The 14601-nt window shown below is 45.2% G+C and overlaps 1 long non-coding RNA gene across 1 annotated transcript; it reads left to right on the top strand.

Annotated features, from left to right (window-relative positions):
- The first annotated feature begins 64 nt into the window (after nt 1-64).
- LOC141567258 (uncharacterized) lies at nt 65-12118 on the top strand. The gene is made up of 3 exons (XR_012489762.1): nt 65-213; nt 2740-2835; nt 3063-12118. It is a non-coding gene; the product is annotated as an uncharacterized LOC141567258 (long non-coding RNA).
- Nucleotides 12119-14601: the final 2483 nt, after the last annotated feature.

Genomic DNA, 14601 nt, shown 5'->3' with positions numbered 1-14601 from the left:
GAATAAGGTCACCACCCTGAGTCCGCGGGAGAAAGGACCTGGTGGGCAAGCGCCCACCCGGTCCCGCGACCCGAGAAGGGAGAAGGTGTCCACTGTAGTAAGTGCGCTGCAAGACCCTGAGCGCTTCAGAACTGCCTGTTAAATGGATGAGTGAATTAATTAGTTTAGTTAGTGCTACGGTATTTTCACACCCTTCGCCTGACTCACGGAGAGGTAGGTACGATCGTTCCTATTTTGCAGCGGAGAAAATCGAGGCTACTAAAGGCGAATGGTTGCTCAACATCGTCCTGCCAGAACTCATGGGCTCGTGGACGGCCTAAGCTGAAAGAGACGAAGGGTTCGTCTAGGTCTTTATTTGCAATGTATGGTCAACTGGGATTCCAGCGTTCCGTGCTTGGGACAGCAGGGCTGAGACCCGGGTCCTTGTCCCCCAGTCTGGTGGAGAAAGTGGACAGTTACGCAATTACAACCAGTGTGATAAAAATGAGATGACTGGGACACATACTAGGTCATTGTTTCCAAAAAGTGGTATGTGCAGGAGATTTTGAGTAATACACAAAGGAACATTTTTTAAAATGTAATAATTGTGTATTTAATTGTTAAAAATAGGATTTTTTTCCCTCTCCTTTTTTGAATATATAACACATGTACATGGTACAACTTTTTAAAAAAGTTTTGAGTGCAGTCTGTCTCGAGCCAGGGCCAGTGGTACCCTGAAACCATATGGTGGTTACATGTAGAGTTGCTATTAGTGTCATTAACAGGGGCAGAATCTTGACATTGGCCTAAAAATGGAAGCCAGGGCTATTTTGAGAGGAAGGGGTAATGGAAGGCCTTGGGGCTCTCCTTAAATGCCAAGAGCATAAATACATATTAATACTTTATCTCATCGCTTTATCTCATCTACCAAAAACTTGGAAGATTCAGGGTGATTCTCACTATATCACCATTACCTCTTCAGTTTGGCCAAAATATAAGATAGGTAGCATTTTTCCCACTTATTTTTTATTGTGGTAAAATACGCATAACATAAAACTTCCTATCTTAACCATTTTAAGTGTACAGTTAATTGGTATTAAGTACATTCATATATGGTCGTGCGACTATCACCACCACCTATCTCCAGAGCAGTTTTCATCTTGCAGAACTGACACTCTGTACCCATTAAATAATAACTCCCCATTCCCTCCTCCACCCAAGCCCCTGGCAACCACCATTCTGTGTTTTTTTTTTAATGTGTTTTTCCAGGACCCATCAGCTCCAAGTCAAGTAGTTGTTTCAATTTAGTTGTGGAGGGCACAGCTCATAGTGACCCATGTGGGGATTGAACCAGCGACGTTGTTGTTAAGAGCACCGTGTTCTAACCAACTGAGCTAACCGCCTGCCCCACCATTCTATTTTTTTAAACTCCCCTTGTCTCCACACCCTAGCTTCTGGCAACCTATTCTATTCTGTTACTGTGAGAATGGCTTTTTTTTTTTCTAAATATACTATTCCACGTATAAGTGAGATCATGCAATATTTGTCTTTTTGTGACCACTTATTTCACTTCATAAAATGTCCATGCTGTTACACAAGGCAGGGTTTCCTTTTTTAAGGCTGAATAATATTCCTTTACATGTATTTATATATATACTTTATATACGAGGTCTGACAATTAAGTTAGCGAACTTGTTGCAATGATGTTGCTAACCTTTTTTTGATATCAGAGGGATTATTCATTATGAATTTGTACCAACTGGACAAACAGTTAACTAAGTTTACTATTTGGAAGTGCTGAAAAGGCTGTGTGAAAAAGTTAGACAAAAATGACCTGAACTTTTTGCCAACAATTCATGGCTCTTGCATCACGACAATGCACCAGCTCACACAGCACTGTCTGTGAGGAAGTTTTTAGCCAGTGAACAAATAACTGTATTGGAACACCCACCCTACTCACCTGATCTGGCCCCCAATGACTTCTTTCTTTACCCGAAGATAAAGGAAATATTGAAAGGAAGACATTTTGATGACATCCAGGACATCAAGGGTAACACAACGACAGCTCTGATGGCCATTCCAGAAAAAGAGTTCCAAAATTGCTTTGAAGGGTGGACTCGGTGCTGGCATTGGTGCATAGCTTCCCAAGGGGAGTACTTCGAAGGTGACCGTGGTGATATTCAGCGATGAGGTACATACGTAGCACTTTTTCTAGGATGAGTTTGCGGACTTAATTGTCCGACCTCATATATTCCTATATATGTTTATATATGTACTTTATACGAGGTGTGATCAAGCAATATGGTGAATGTTTAAATAAAAAAAGTATAGTAAAAGACACATTGCCATTAATCCCCCTCAATAGATTCCCTCACTTTGAACACACTTATCCCATTGTTTTTGCCACTTTCTGAAGCAGTTCTGGAAGTCCCCTTTCATGAGTGTGTTTAGTTGTGCTGTCATGACTGTCTCAATGTCCTGAATCGATTAAAAAAATTTACCTTTTATGGTCATTTTCACTTTATGGAAGAGCCAGAAGTCACACAGTGCCAGATCCAGTGAATAAGGTGGATGAGGACACACCATAATGGTTTTAAGTGTGTTTTTCCAGGACCCATCAGTTCCAAGACAAGTAGTTGTTTCAGTCTAGTTGTGGAGGGCACAGCTCACAGTGGCCCATGTGGGGATTGAACCAGCAACCTTGTTAAGATCACTGCGTCTAACCAACTGAGCTTTCCTCCAAGTGTTTTTATTTGACAGAAATTGCCATACCAGAAGCGATGTGTGACAGAGAGCCTTCCCATTATGATCACAAAATATGGTGAATGCTGCTGCTGAGTGCCACTCAATGGAAAGGTAGGGACCTTCAATATAGGAAGCGAACCTTAGTAAGAGTGTGTGACAAGTTTCAACTTCTTTGGTGCAGTCAGTCGGGTGTGAGGTACAGTTGAGAGAAGGTGTGTTTTAAAGTGTGCCATAAATCATCCTCTGTCATGACAATGCTCTGTGTCACACATCACTTCTGGCATGGCAGTTTCTGTCAAATAAAAACATGGTGTGTCCTCATCCACCTTATTCACCAGATCTGGCACCATGAGACTTCTGGCTCTTCCCCAAAGTCAAAATGATGCAGGACATCGAGGCAGCCACAACAGTGTAACGAAAGACACTCATGAAACAAGATTTCCAGAACTGCTTCAGAAAGTGTCAAGTACGATGGGATAAGTATGTTTGAAGCAAAGGGGAGTATTTTGAGGGGGATTAATGGCAATGTGTCTTTTACTGTAATAAATTATTTTTAATTTAAACATTTACCATATTGTTTGATCATACCTCATATGTATTTCTTTATATGTAAATACATACATATATATCACATCTTCTTTATCCATTCATACATCGACAGAGAAGATAGATGGTTTTAAAGAATGGCAGAGCATTATGATCGACTTATTCTAGTAGGGACCCCCATTGCAGGCACTTTTTCAGAGGGGTCATTCTTGGAGCAGTTTAGCACAGTTGGCCTCTAATAGTCAGTATATGTCTAGTCCATGCTTTTTCTTCTGTACCAAACCTCAGGAGTAGTTTGTGTTCCTCTGTCTTGCTTCAGGGGTATGCCACTCTCTGGACATACTTACTTTACAGAAATTTTTTACCATATCACCGTTGCCATGAATATCAGCTAATCTGTGACACTGATGACATTGCATCCTGATGAACCTTGAGAACGGGAAGTAGCAGATACCCAAGATGACTTGGTAAGCAAGATGTTTCTGTCAGAGAACAGATAACAGGTCCCACAAATACATAGGGGCCTATTTACTCAGTGAACTTTCTAGGACTTGGGGGTTTGTTGAGATACTCCCTACAAAATAAAGGACAAGCTGCTGTATACCACACTCCCTACCACTAAGAAAGAGATATAATACTTGGTGGGCTCCTTTAGACTTGGGTGGTAAAATATACCATACTTAGGTATATTATTTTCACCTTTTACTGGGTCACTTGAAAGCTGCCAACTTTAGGGGAACCATACAAAGAGAGCAGGTTTTCTTACTTTATCAGGCTGCAGAGTAAGTAATTCTGCCTTTGGCATTGGATTTCTGAAGCAGTTATAGTCTCCTTCACCAAACAGTTATCCTCCTTTTGAGAAAAATCTCCTGGCTTGCTCCATGGGTCTGGTGAAATTGGATGCCTGACTATGGCATACCAGATGACCATGTTATGTAATCTACCTAGCCATAAAATTGGGCGGCCAGCAGCACTCCATCATCAAGAGGAAGTGACATGTATGGCCTGGGTCCAAGCAAGCCCTAAAGGCATAAGTAGGTTGCCTGAGCAAGTTGTTTACATTCGATATTGAGTTGACCAAGGAAGAAAAATCTAAAGCCCAGTTTACAGCCGGCTCCAGCCAGAAGTGAATTGCTGGGGTGTTCCAGCCTTCCTCTGAGATGGCCTAGGGAATCTAGAAAAGGGAAGAGTTCCCAGAGGTCCTGAAGTAAAGACACACCACACCAATTCCTGGGTGTTGGGTAATGGTTTAATCTGTTGGTCAGAGACTCGAAGGAAACATACTGAAGGCTGAGTGACAGGAAGTTCTGAGGCAGACAAGTGCGGACGATTGCCCGGAATGGCTTCAGAGCGTTGGGTTATCTGTGTCCCAGATGAACGTTCATCGAAAGGGCTTTCCTATGTATGGAAGAACCTCTAAACACCTGGTGGGCAGTGTGCCTCCTGCGGCTCTCAGGCTAGAGTCTCCTTCTCCAGCCATTTCAGGGCTTGTTCAATGGTTTAGGAGAAAACAGGCCCACCAGCACGGACTGCTCCCTCCCACGTCCAGCCTCTCTACTCTCAGTGCTGAACCCAATTTGCGAGCCTCAGAACCAGCCTGAGCCCTGGGCAGAGCCTGACTTTTTGAGGGGACCAGCCAGCTCTCTCTGGCAGGGAGGTTACGTTGGACCACGTGTTACTCAGGGTTGGCTGACTCATAACAAACAATCCCAACACAGCAGTTCAATAACATAATAGTTTCTTGTTCATGTCACAGCTCAATGCCAGTCAAAGGGGACTTGGCTGCATGCAGTCATTCAGGGACCCAGTCCCCCTCTATCATATGACTCTGCCCCCATCTAGGTTCTCTTCATCCATCTGGGAAAGAACACAGAGTGAGGGTTGCGTGGGATGTTTTAATGAGCGATACCCAGAAATGACTATAGATCATTTTCACTCCACTCTATTGATGAGATTTCAGCCACGTGGCTCCACCTGACTTTAAGCCTTCCCTCCTACGTCTTCCCCTCTCCCCAGGCTACCGCTGATCTGCTTTCTCTCTTTGCAAATATTTTGCATTTTCACACAGCGTGTACTCTGTTTTGCCTGACTTCTTTCCCTCAGCATAATCATTTTGAGATTCATCCATGTTGTAGTGTTTATCCATAACTCATTCCTTCTCACTGCTGAGTAGTATTCCATTGTATGGAAGTACCACAGTTTTTCCATTCGACATTGATGAGCAGTCATGACAAACATTTCTCATACATTAAATTAGCTTACTATGCTGTTCTGAGAACTGGAAGAAAATACAATTAAAGCAAGAATACAATGTACAATATGCTGAAATTACATCTTTTGCGATTGTTTGAATTTATGTATTTTTTTACATGTTAACTAAAAAGTGTGTGGGAGCACGGCTTCATGGAGGTGCAACCCATGCAGCCGTACAGGGCCCTTGCACTCAGAAGGGCTCTGAACTTGGCCGCCACCTTCTTGAAATTCTTAATAATGTTTGAGCAAGGGGGCCAGGCTTTCATTTTGCACTGGGCGCTACAGTTTGTGTAGCTGTGTGAGAGGGTATGTAGTTTTATAAATTGCTTTCATAGGGCATGCAAGCAAAAATTTGAAGGCCACTGGCCTCAATCTGCAGGTCTGTAAGGAGTTGGGCTTGGAACACAAATGCCTGGATGGTTTGCTAGTTCTCCTACTTCCCACGTATGTGATTCACTTTCCACTCCCACCCCAAAGCAAGCAGTGTAGAACTAACTACAGGCACGCCTTGTTTTACTGTGCGTCACGTTATTGCGCTTCACAGATGTTGCGTTTTTTACAAATTGAAGATGACCTTCCCTCCACCAGCAAAAATTGCTGGGGTCTGGAATCAAACCCACAATATCTCCAAGATGTGCCTGTAATTGAGTGGAGAGTAGGGAAGGAGAAATTGTATGTTTCCCACTTGCACAGGTGATGTTGGGCACCCTGGGACCATATGCACGCATGCACGCACGCACGCACACACATGCACACACACACACTCACACATGCACACACGCGCACACACGCGCATACACGCACGCGCACACACACACATGCACGCACATGCATCCACACATGCTTGCACTTCAGCCAGCCCCCACGCAGTTACTGAGCCCCACCCAGCTCACACCCTTGACCTGGAAGGGCAGGCTTCTGGGAAGAATTGGTTCCACAGGAGGAAGGCAGGTCAGGGCCCCTTTCTCTCCCTGAGTGGGGCCTCTGCCAAACTAAGCACTTTCTTAGTACTTTTTTAGAGAGGTAACCAGTTCTGCTCACTTCTCCCTCAGTCCTCCACCCTCTAAACTTGAGAATGGCCTTGCAGCTTTGGGCATGAGGGCTTGGGGCAGACTTGCCACACTTCCCCAGAGAGGGAGAGGGGGTTTAGAAGAGAGGGAATAAGGCTGGAGAGGAGGACAGATGAGGTCCAGAGTGAAAGATCTTAAATCCCAGGGTGAGAATTGGACCTTTCATGAGGGTGATGGAGCCTGGGCACAGGCAGAATGAAACAGGGAGGTCCACAAACAGAGAGACTAAGCGTGTTGGATGGACAGTGACCGTTGTACAATAGTCTGAACGGGGCAATTTTAACAGCTACGTTTTCTAGGAAGTAAATAGAAAATTGCTAGTAAAGTAGATTGTTTTATCAGAGTACCTGGTAATTGCTCCTAATCACTAATTAACGGCAAGAACAGTTGAACCCGTGTTTGAGGGCCATGCAGGAAGACCACCAGGGAAAGGAATGAAAACTTGGCAGAAAGTGTTGCAAGAACCTGCACTTGTCTGGGGTGTTTGGGAAACAAACCCTTCAAAGGGAGGAGAGGCTTCTTCTTGCTCCCCATCCCATTATCCATCTGACCTCCAAGTCTTACTGATTCTGCCTCCAAAATATTTACTCCGGCAAAGAGGAATTTCTGTTCATAAATTCACCTGTGCAAGAAATATAATTAAAGTTTTCTATAACTCAAGTTAATTTCTATTTTGAACTCCCATTCTGCTGGAGTGGCAGAAACTTAATCTCAACTAATTGAGGGTTTTACCCCTTCCCTAGGGTTATATTTAAGGCCCAGAGCCTCATCTAGTACTCGGGTGTGAGTGTGTGGAGGACTGAGTTCTCAAGGTCATTGGTGCTCACAGCTATTCATGGAGATGCCATTGGTCCCCACTGGTTGCTGGTGAGACCTGGTTGTTCTCACCCGCACGTCTGCTAGAGACCACAGCTCTCGTCCTGCCTTGTGCCACTCTGGCCTGTGGGAATCTGGCTGAGGTTAGCTAAGGTCCTTTGTGCCGAGATGTGCCTCACAGCCATCTCCATGCCAGGTTTCGCTGCTCCCCAGGGCAATGTTCCCCTCTCTCTTGAATTCTTTCCTCCTTCCTCGGGGCCCCCTCTGTGCTGTCATCGCTTCCCTCCATCCTCCTTCCCTTCCATCCTCTTCACCAGACCCTGGAACCCCTCATTTTGGGGTTTCTGGTGAACCCCCCCATGGATGGCACTGTCTTCCTGAGTCGTATTCTAAACACTGGAAAATAAAGCAAAGGAGAGGCAGGTGGAGGCCAGACTATTACCTTGCTACTGACAAAAGCCATGTCAGAGCATTTGCTAGTGTGGACTCATAGATAACTGAACTCCTGAGTTAGGCACACTTCCTGCTACCCCCCTGTTATGGCAGTGCTCGACTGGGTAGGTCTCGTCCCAGAGCCCCTGGTGGGGGGCAGTGAATGTGTACCCCCCTGCAGACAGGCAGAGCCTAAGAGGAAGAAGGGCAGGGCTGAGCGAAGCACATACCGTGTTCTTCCCCAATACATTGATCAGGTGAGTTATTCTCTCCCAGGTGCACAAGTGTCCTGCCTGTGGCGCCCCTTCACCTGGGCCAATTCTCCCCTATCCCCCTCTTGCTCATGAATTTTCTTGCAACTTTTTGGCTGTATCTGAGATTTCTCCCCTTTTCCCTACGTCTTTTTGAAACCAAATCCAGAAATACTTTTTTTTGGGTAATAGTCCCCCCCCCTTTTTTTTGTTTTTGTTTTTATTGGGGAAGGGGAACAGGACTTTATTGGGGAACAGTGTGTACTTCCAGGCCTTTTTTTTTTTCCCCAATTCAAGTTGTTGTCCTTTCAGTCTTAGCTGTGGAGGGCGCAGCTCAGCTCCATGTCCAGTTGCCGGTTTTCTAGTTGCAGGGGACACAGCCCACCTTCCCTTGAGGGAGTCGAACCGGCAACTTTGTGGTTGAGAGGACGCATTCCAACCAACTGAGCCATCTGGGAGCTCAGCGGCAGCTCAGCTCAAGGTGCCGTGTTCAATTTTATTTGCAGGGGGTGGAGCCCACCATCCCTTGTGGGACTCCAGGGATTGAACTGGCAGCCTTGTGGTTGAGAGCCCACTGGCCCATGTGGGAATCGAACCGTCGGAGTTAGGAGCATGGAGCTCTAACCACCTGAGCCACCGGGCCGGCCCCAGAAATGCTTTTTAAAAAACCCATTTTTAATAAAACTTTTTAAAACAGACCAATGTAGACAGAATTCTATAATGAATCCCCTTGCAGTCATCACTCAGATTCCACAATTATCAACTCATGGCCAGCCTTGATTTGTCTATAACCTCTCCCTCTCCCTCTCTTCTCCACTCCTGTGTTATTTGAAATAAGTCCAACACATCATACCAGACAGACTCCTTATTTTGTTAACGCCCTGTCATATTGCACCCCTGAGGGGCAATGAGCGGAGAATGGACTAGCTATTTGAAAGGGTGTGTCTGGGGGGAGGGTGTGAGTTACTAGGAAAAGGAAAGACAAAGGGTAATATTATGAAAACATTGTCCTGCCTACTAGTTAGGCTGTTTCCATTTTCCTTGAGGTCGTTGAGTTCAGGACTCATCCTTTGTCTCTGGCAGCCACCTCATAATTATTCTTCTTGCTTCTTTTCTCCCTCTGGATTACTGGTGGTTTTTCAAGTGACCACCTGCATCAAAATCACTTGGAAAACTTGTGAAAATGCAGATCACTGGGCCTCTCTCCAGTCGCTGAATCAGACTCTTCGAGTGTGATTTCCAGGTGTTTTTTTACAAGCAGCCCAGATGATTCTGATGTACAGTGATGTTGAGAACTCTGTTCCAATCCAGTCTCCGTGCTGTCCCCAGAGTGTCTTCAAAGACTAAGTCTGACCATGTCACCCCAGCCGAGGACAACACAGGAGGCCCCACCTATAGGATAGTTTCCAAGTTACCAGGCCTGGTAGTTAGGGCCCTTCATCAGCTGGCCTTTGCCTGCAGCAGCCTCTTTCCCCGCCTCTCTCTCCCTTGAACCCTGGGTTTCAGCCCCATATTACAACTTTGATGTGCTCAATACTGTTTGCATGCTCTCCCTTACCCCTCCTGAGTCTGATCAACTTGTACTGATCATTTGAGGGCCAGTCCAAGTGTCTCTTCTTCTTTGAAGCCATCTGTGACTCACTCCTCTGTACACGGTAGTGCAAAGACTTGGAAGTCAGATAGACTTAGGTTGCAGTCTAGGCTCTGCCACTTCCTGGCAATACTTTAGGAAAGTCCTTGATTTCTCTGGGTCTCAGTCTTATCATCTAGAGAATGAGGATAAAAGCAGTGTCTCTTGGGACTGTGAGATGTAAATGGAGACTTTAGCACCAGAGAGTCAAAACTTTACCTCTTTTCCCTTAGGGTCTGGCTGGACCTGAGAACTAAATTGATACAGGACAGATTAATAAGAGAAAAGTATACAGTTGACCCTTGAACAACATGGGTTTGAACTGTGCAGGTTCACTTATATGTGGATTTTTTCCCAATAAATACTGTAAATGTATCTAATGATTTTCTTAATATTTTCTCTAGCTTTATTGTAAGAATACAGTATATAATATATATATAACATACAAGATATATGTTAATTGACTGTTTATATTATCGGTAAGGCTTCTGGTCAACAGTTGGCTATTAGTAGGTAAGTAAGGGAGGAGTCAAAAGTTATCTGCAGATTTTCAATTGCTTGGAGTGGTGGTCAGCACCTCTGACTCCCGTATTGTTCAAGGTTCAACTGTATAGATTTTTTACATGTACATGGGAGCCCCCATAAGAAAATGAAGACCCAGAGAAGTGGCCAGGCCTAAGTGTTTATATACTAGGTTGAATGAAGAGAGACAGTTGTGGAAAAATAACTAAATATGTGGGGAGACTAAAGATAAGAGGTTTTGTTTTGTTTTCACAAGATCTGTTTGTACAAATTTCTCTTGGCCTTGACTTCCCTCTCTGTTGATAAGAATCTTTCCTCTTGGTATAGAGAGAGCATCTTTCATGGGAGTCTTATCTTCTCCTTTTAGGAAGAATGCCCTTCTTGTACCAGCTGTTTTTTTCAAGTACCTTTAACTCAATCATTCTTATGCCAAAGTGGCATATTTTGGGGTGGCATATTCTGCCACCCTTAAGCACAGTGCCTGGCACATGCAAGGTCTGGTATTTAAGTTTGAGAACTTTGTTGCAACAATGATGCTAACTTTTTTTGATATCAGCGGGATTATCCATTATGAATTTGTACCAACTGGACAAACAGTTAACAAGTTTACTATAGGTAACCCCCGTATAACACAGCGCTTCTATAACACAGTTTCATTCTAACATGGTTCGAGAACTGGGGAAAAGCCTCGTACAACACGGCATCCTAGAACACGATTTCACCCTAACACGGTTTGAGAATTAGAGAAATCCCCGAACAACACAGAACGTAAACAGAGCTTTTAAGAGCAAACGATAACTCATTTGAAATTTTTCATTCAAGCGTGGCTGTCATATCAGATTTGACTGCAGAATTTTAAAATTTATTAGAATTTTAAATCCATTTTGTTCTTAGAGTATTAAGTTCAGAGGATGAAACTATCTTGTCAAAAAGAAAACGCCCTTGGTTAATGGTGTTTAGTAGTGATGACGAAGAAAACATTATTTAATACATATGAATATGTTATCCTTTTGGTGAAAATTGCTTTAATAAAGACATTTCTCTTAATTATAAAAATATAATAATTTGCTTTTTTAATTTTTAGAACCTAACCCCCTTTTTTGTACTAGTTCTTTGCTTCATATAACACGGATTCACATAACACGGCATTTTAGGAACCTAACAGCCATGTTATACGGGGGTTATCTGTATTTGGAAGTGCTGAAAAGGCTGCATGAAAAAGTTAGACCTGAACTTTTCGCCAACAATTCACAGCTCTTGCATCACGACAATGCACCAGCTCACACAGCACTGTCTGTGAGGGAGTTTTTAGCCAGTAAACAAGTAAGTGTATTGGAACACCCTCCCTACTCACCTGATGTGGCCCCCAATCACTTCTTTCTTTACCCAAAGATAAAGGAAATATTGAAAGGAAAACATTTTGATGACATTCAGGACGTGAAGTGTAATACGATGACAGCTCTGATGGCCATTCCAGAAAAAGAGTTCCAAAATTGCTTTGAAGGGTGCACTAGGTGCTGGCATTGGTGCACAGCTTCCCAAGGGGAGTACTTCGAAGGTGACTGTAGTGATATTCAGCAATGAGGTGTGTAGCACTTTTTCTAGGGTGAGTTCGCGAACTTAACTGTCAGACCTCGTACACAAGATGTTTGTACACAAGAGCTCCCTAACAGAGCCCTGGCCAAGAGAGAGTTAAAGACCAGGGTCTCTTGAAATACTCTGATAACTAATGCAGGCTGCCCTGTCAGAAGTCAGTTAATTAAATGATTTATCACGGAAGCAACGACATCACAACAATGAGGTCATCTCCGCTATCTTGGCCAATAATGGTTCCATCCCAGAGCACTCTGACTCCATGTTTGTCCCTTCCAGGCCCCTGCCCCCACTACCCTGGAGTGACTTTTCTAATAGATATGATAATGTTGTAACTCAGGGTTTTAGTAACTTCCCAGTCCAAAGTGGCATTCCATGTATGCGCTTTTGACTTATACCCTTTCCCAGTTTCCCACTGAAATAGTCAAACTGAAGTTATAGGAAAAATTCTTCTATATCACTGGAAGTTAGAAAGGGTCTCACCTGCACTCCTGAGACTATATAGTCATTGAAGAAATCACATTAGGGCAGAGTATGGACATGAAATCTGCTAGCAGTACCCACTCCCATACTCCCTAGTCCCCCTGGTATCTCTTGGCTTAAAGTGGGTCCAGGAGATGACACTCTAGTGGTCTGCAAGAAATGTGAACTCCAATGGGCTTGGAGCCCACGCCCAGGAACCTGAGTCTGTGGGGAATGGGGATCCTGCAAAATGCCCATGACGGAGGTGGGGTCTGGAAGAAGGTAACTTCTCAAAGGTAGTTAATTGGGGAGGAGGACTGTTTTAGTGACAAATTACCCCAAAACTTAGTGACTTAAAACAAAAATTGACATTTAAAATCTCACATAGTTTCTGTGGGTCAAGAATTTGGGAGCAGCTTTGCTGAGTGGTTCTGGCCCATGGTCTGTCACGAGGTGCAGTCATGATGTCACTGAGACTGCGTCATCTGAAAGCTTTGATGGGCTGGAGGGTCTCCTCCCAAGATGGCGCACTCACATGGCTGTTGGCAGGAGGCTTCAGTTCTTCGCCATGTGGGCCTCTCCACAGGGCTGCTGGAGTGCCTGGGTAGAGTGGTAGCTGGCTTCCCTCAGGTGAGTGATCCAAGCCAGAGCAAGGTAGACGCACAGTGCCTTTGTTACCCAACCTCGGAAGTCACATGTTGTCATTTCTGCCGTATCCTATTAGTTACCCAGATCCACACTGTTCAGTGTGAGAAGGGACCACATGGGACCATGGAGACCAGTAAAGACGGATCATTAGGGGCTGTCTTCCACAGGGATGCTGTCTCAAGCATACTTGGGTTACCAAGACAGTAGGGAAGAGGAGAGATCCCCCCTACTCCAAACACAACATTATACAAATTTAGATACATTGTTCAGCTTGGAAAAAAGGAAGGGGCATCTTCAGAGCCAGGAGAAAGAGGCACATTCTTGCAGCAAGCGAGCCTTGAAGGCCTGAAGCCAACAATGGTCCCTTAGGGGCTGGGGTTTACACCTGACCTCATGCTGCCCTGGGACATCCATTCCTGGCTTTGGGCAACAACATAGTGCACAGTGACCTTGACCTACAGGATATCACACTGGTCTACTACATGGATAACATTGGGCTGACAGGAACAACTTGGATTCCCCCCACCAGAAAAAAATTACATGTCTTTTAATGTTTCTATTCATCGGCTTGGGGCCCTACTCACCATGCCAAGAGTGTCCTCCTTCCTGTGGTAGGTCCGCCATTCAGTCACCCTAGCCAGTGCAGGTGTTTGAAGGATAGGATCCTGGAAAGCTTGAGGAATCTCCAGAAGGACCCATTTCTTCCAGCTGCTGTTGCTGCCGGGGCCTCACTGTGTGGCCAGAAGTCCAGCTGGAGTGCCCTTGGGAAGCTGGGGCTCTGCCCGCATCGCTCAGGTTTCCACCACTTCTGCTGCCATCAGTGGCTCTGGGAGGAGGGAGAGGAGTGGGAAGGTCCAGCACGTGGCTCCTCTTGGCCATCTCCTTGAAGAAAGAAGCAGCTCTTGCCCGTTCAAGCCTCCAGAGGCTCTCTGATGCTGGTCTGGATCACAATGGTGGCTTTGAATTTGGGAGAAGGATTCCGTTCCTTCACTCCAAAACCCACCTGAATTCCATATCCCAGAAGAGGCACATCGCATGAGAAGATGGCAGGAAACAAACCTGGCTTCATTCTCCTCTGCAGATAAGTCTTTGCAGTTACAGGGGTGACAAGCTCCCTCCAAAAATCCTTTCTTGGAGGGCACCTTGTGGTAGGGACATCCCACACTTCTAGCCTAGGCCTCTAGGGCTGAGATTTCCACGTACAAGATCACCCTTCACAGAGCCTGGAGCACAGAGAGGGCACTTTCTTATTGCCTCGTCTGGGCATTCCTCATATGGGTAATATCTTTCCTTCCCATGGGTGAGGCCTCTGGGTCGCCCAAGTCACCAGATGCATCCAAGACATCCCAGTCCTCAGCTAGACCTGCAAGGCATTCAGAGTAAAAGCTGAAATCCTCAGCATGGTCTACAAGGATTTTCCTGCTGTCCTCTTACTCCTGAGCTTCCCCTCTCCCCTTGCTCGCTATGCCCCAGCCGCAGGGGCCTTTGTTCCCCATGCTTCCACCTCAGGGCCTTTGCACTTGCTGTTCCCTCTGCAAGGAATGTGGCGCTGACCAAGGATGGGTGGCGGAATCTTCTACCCATGATGTGGGCAATAAGGGGTGTGTCTGCAGAGAATTTAAAAACAATGACACCAAGTAAAAGTTGGTCTGCC

This window comes from Rhinolophus sinicus, linkage group LG10 (genome assembly GCF_036562045.2).
Source record: "Rhinolophus sinicus isolate RSC01 linkage group LG10, ASM3656204v1, whole genome shotgun sequence".
Taxonomy (NCBI): Eukaryota; Metazoa; Chordata; class Mammalia; order Chiroptera; family Rhinolophidae; genus Rhinolophus; species Rhinolophus sinicus.
The sequence above is the reverse complement of the archived record's forward strand: the minus strand, read 5'-3'. Positions and strand labels throughout refer to the sequence as shown.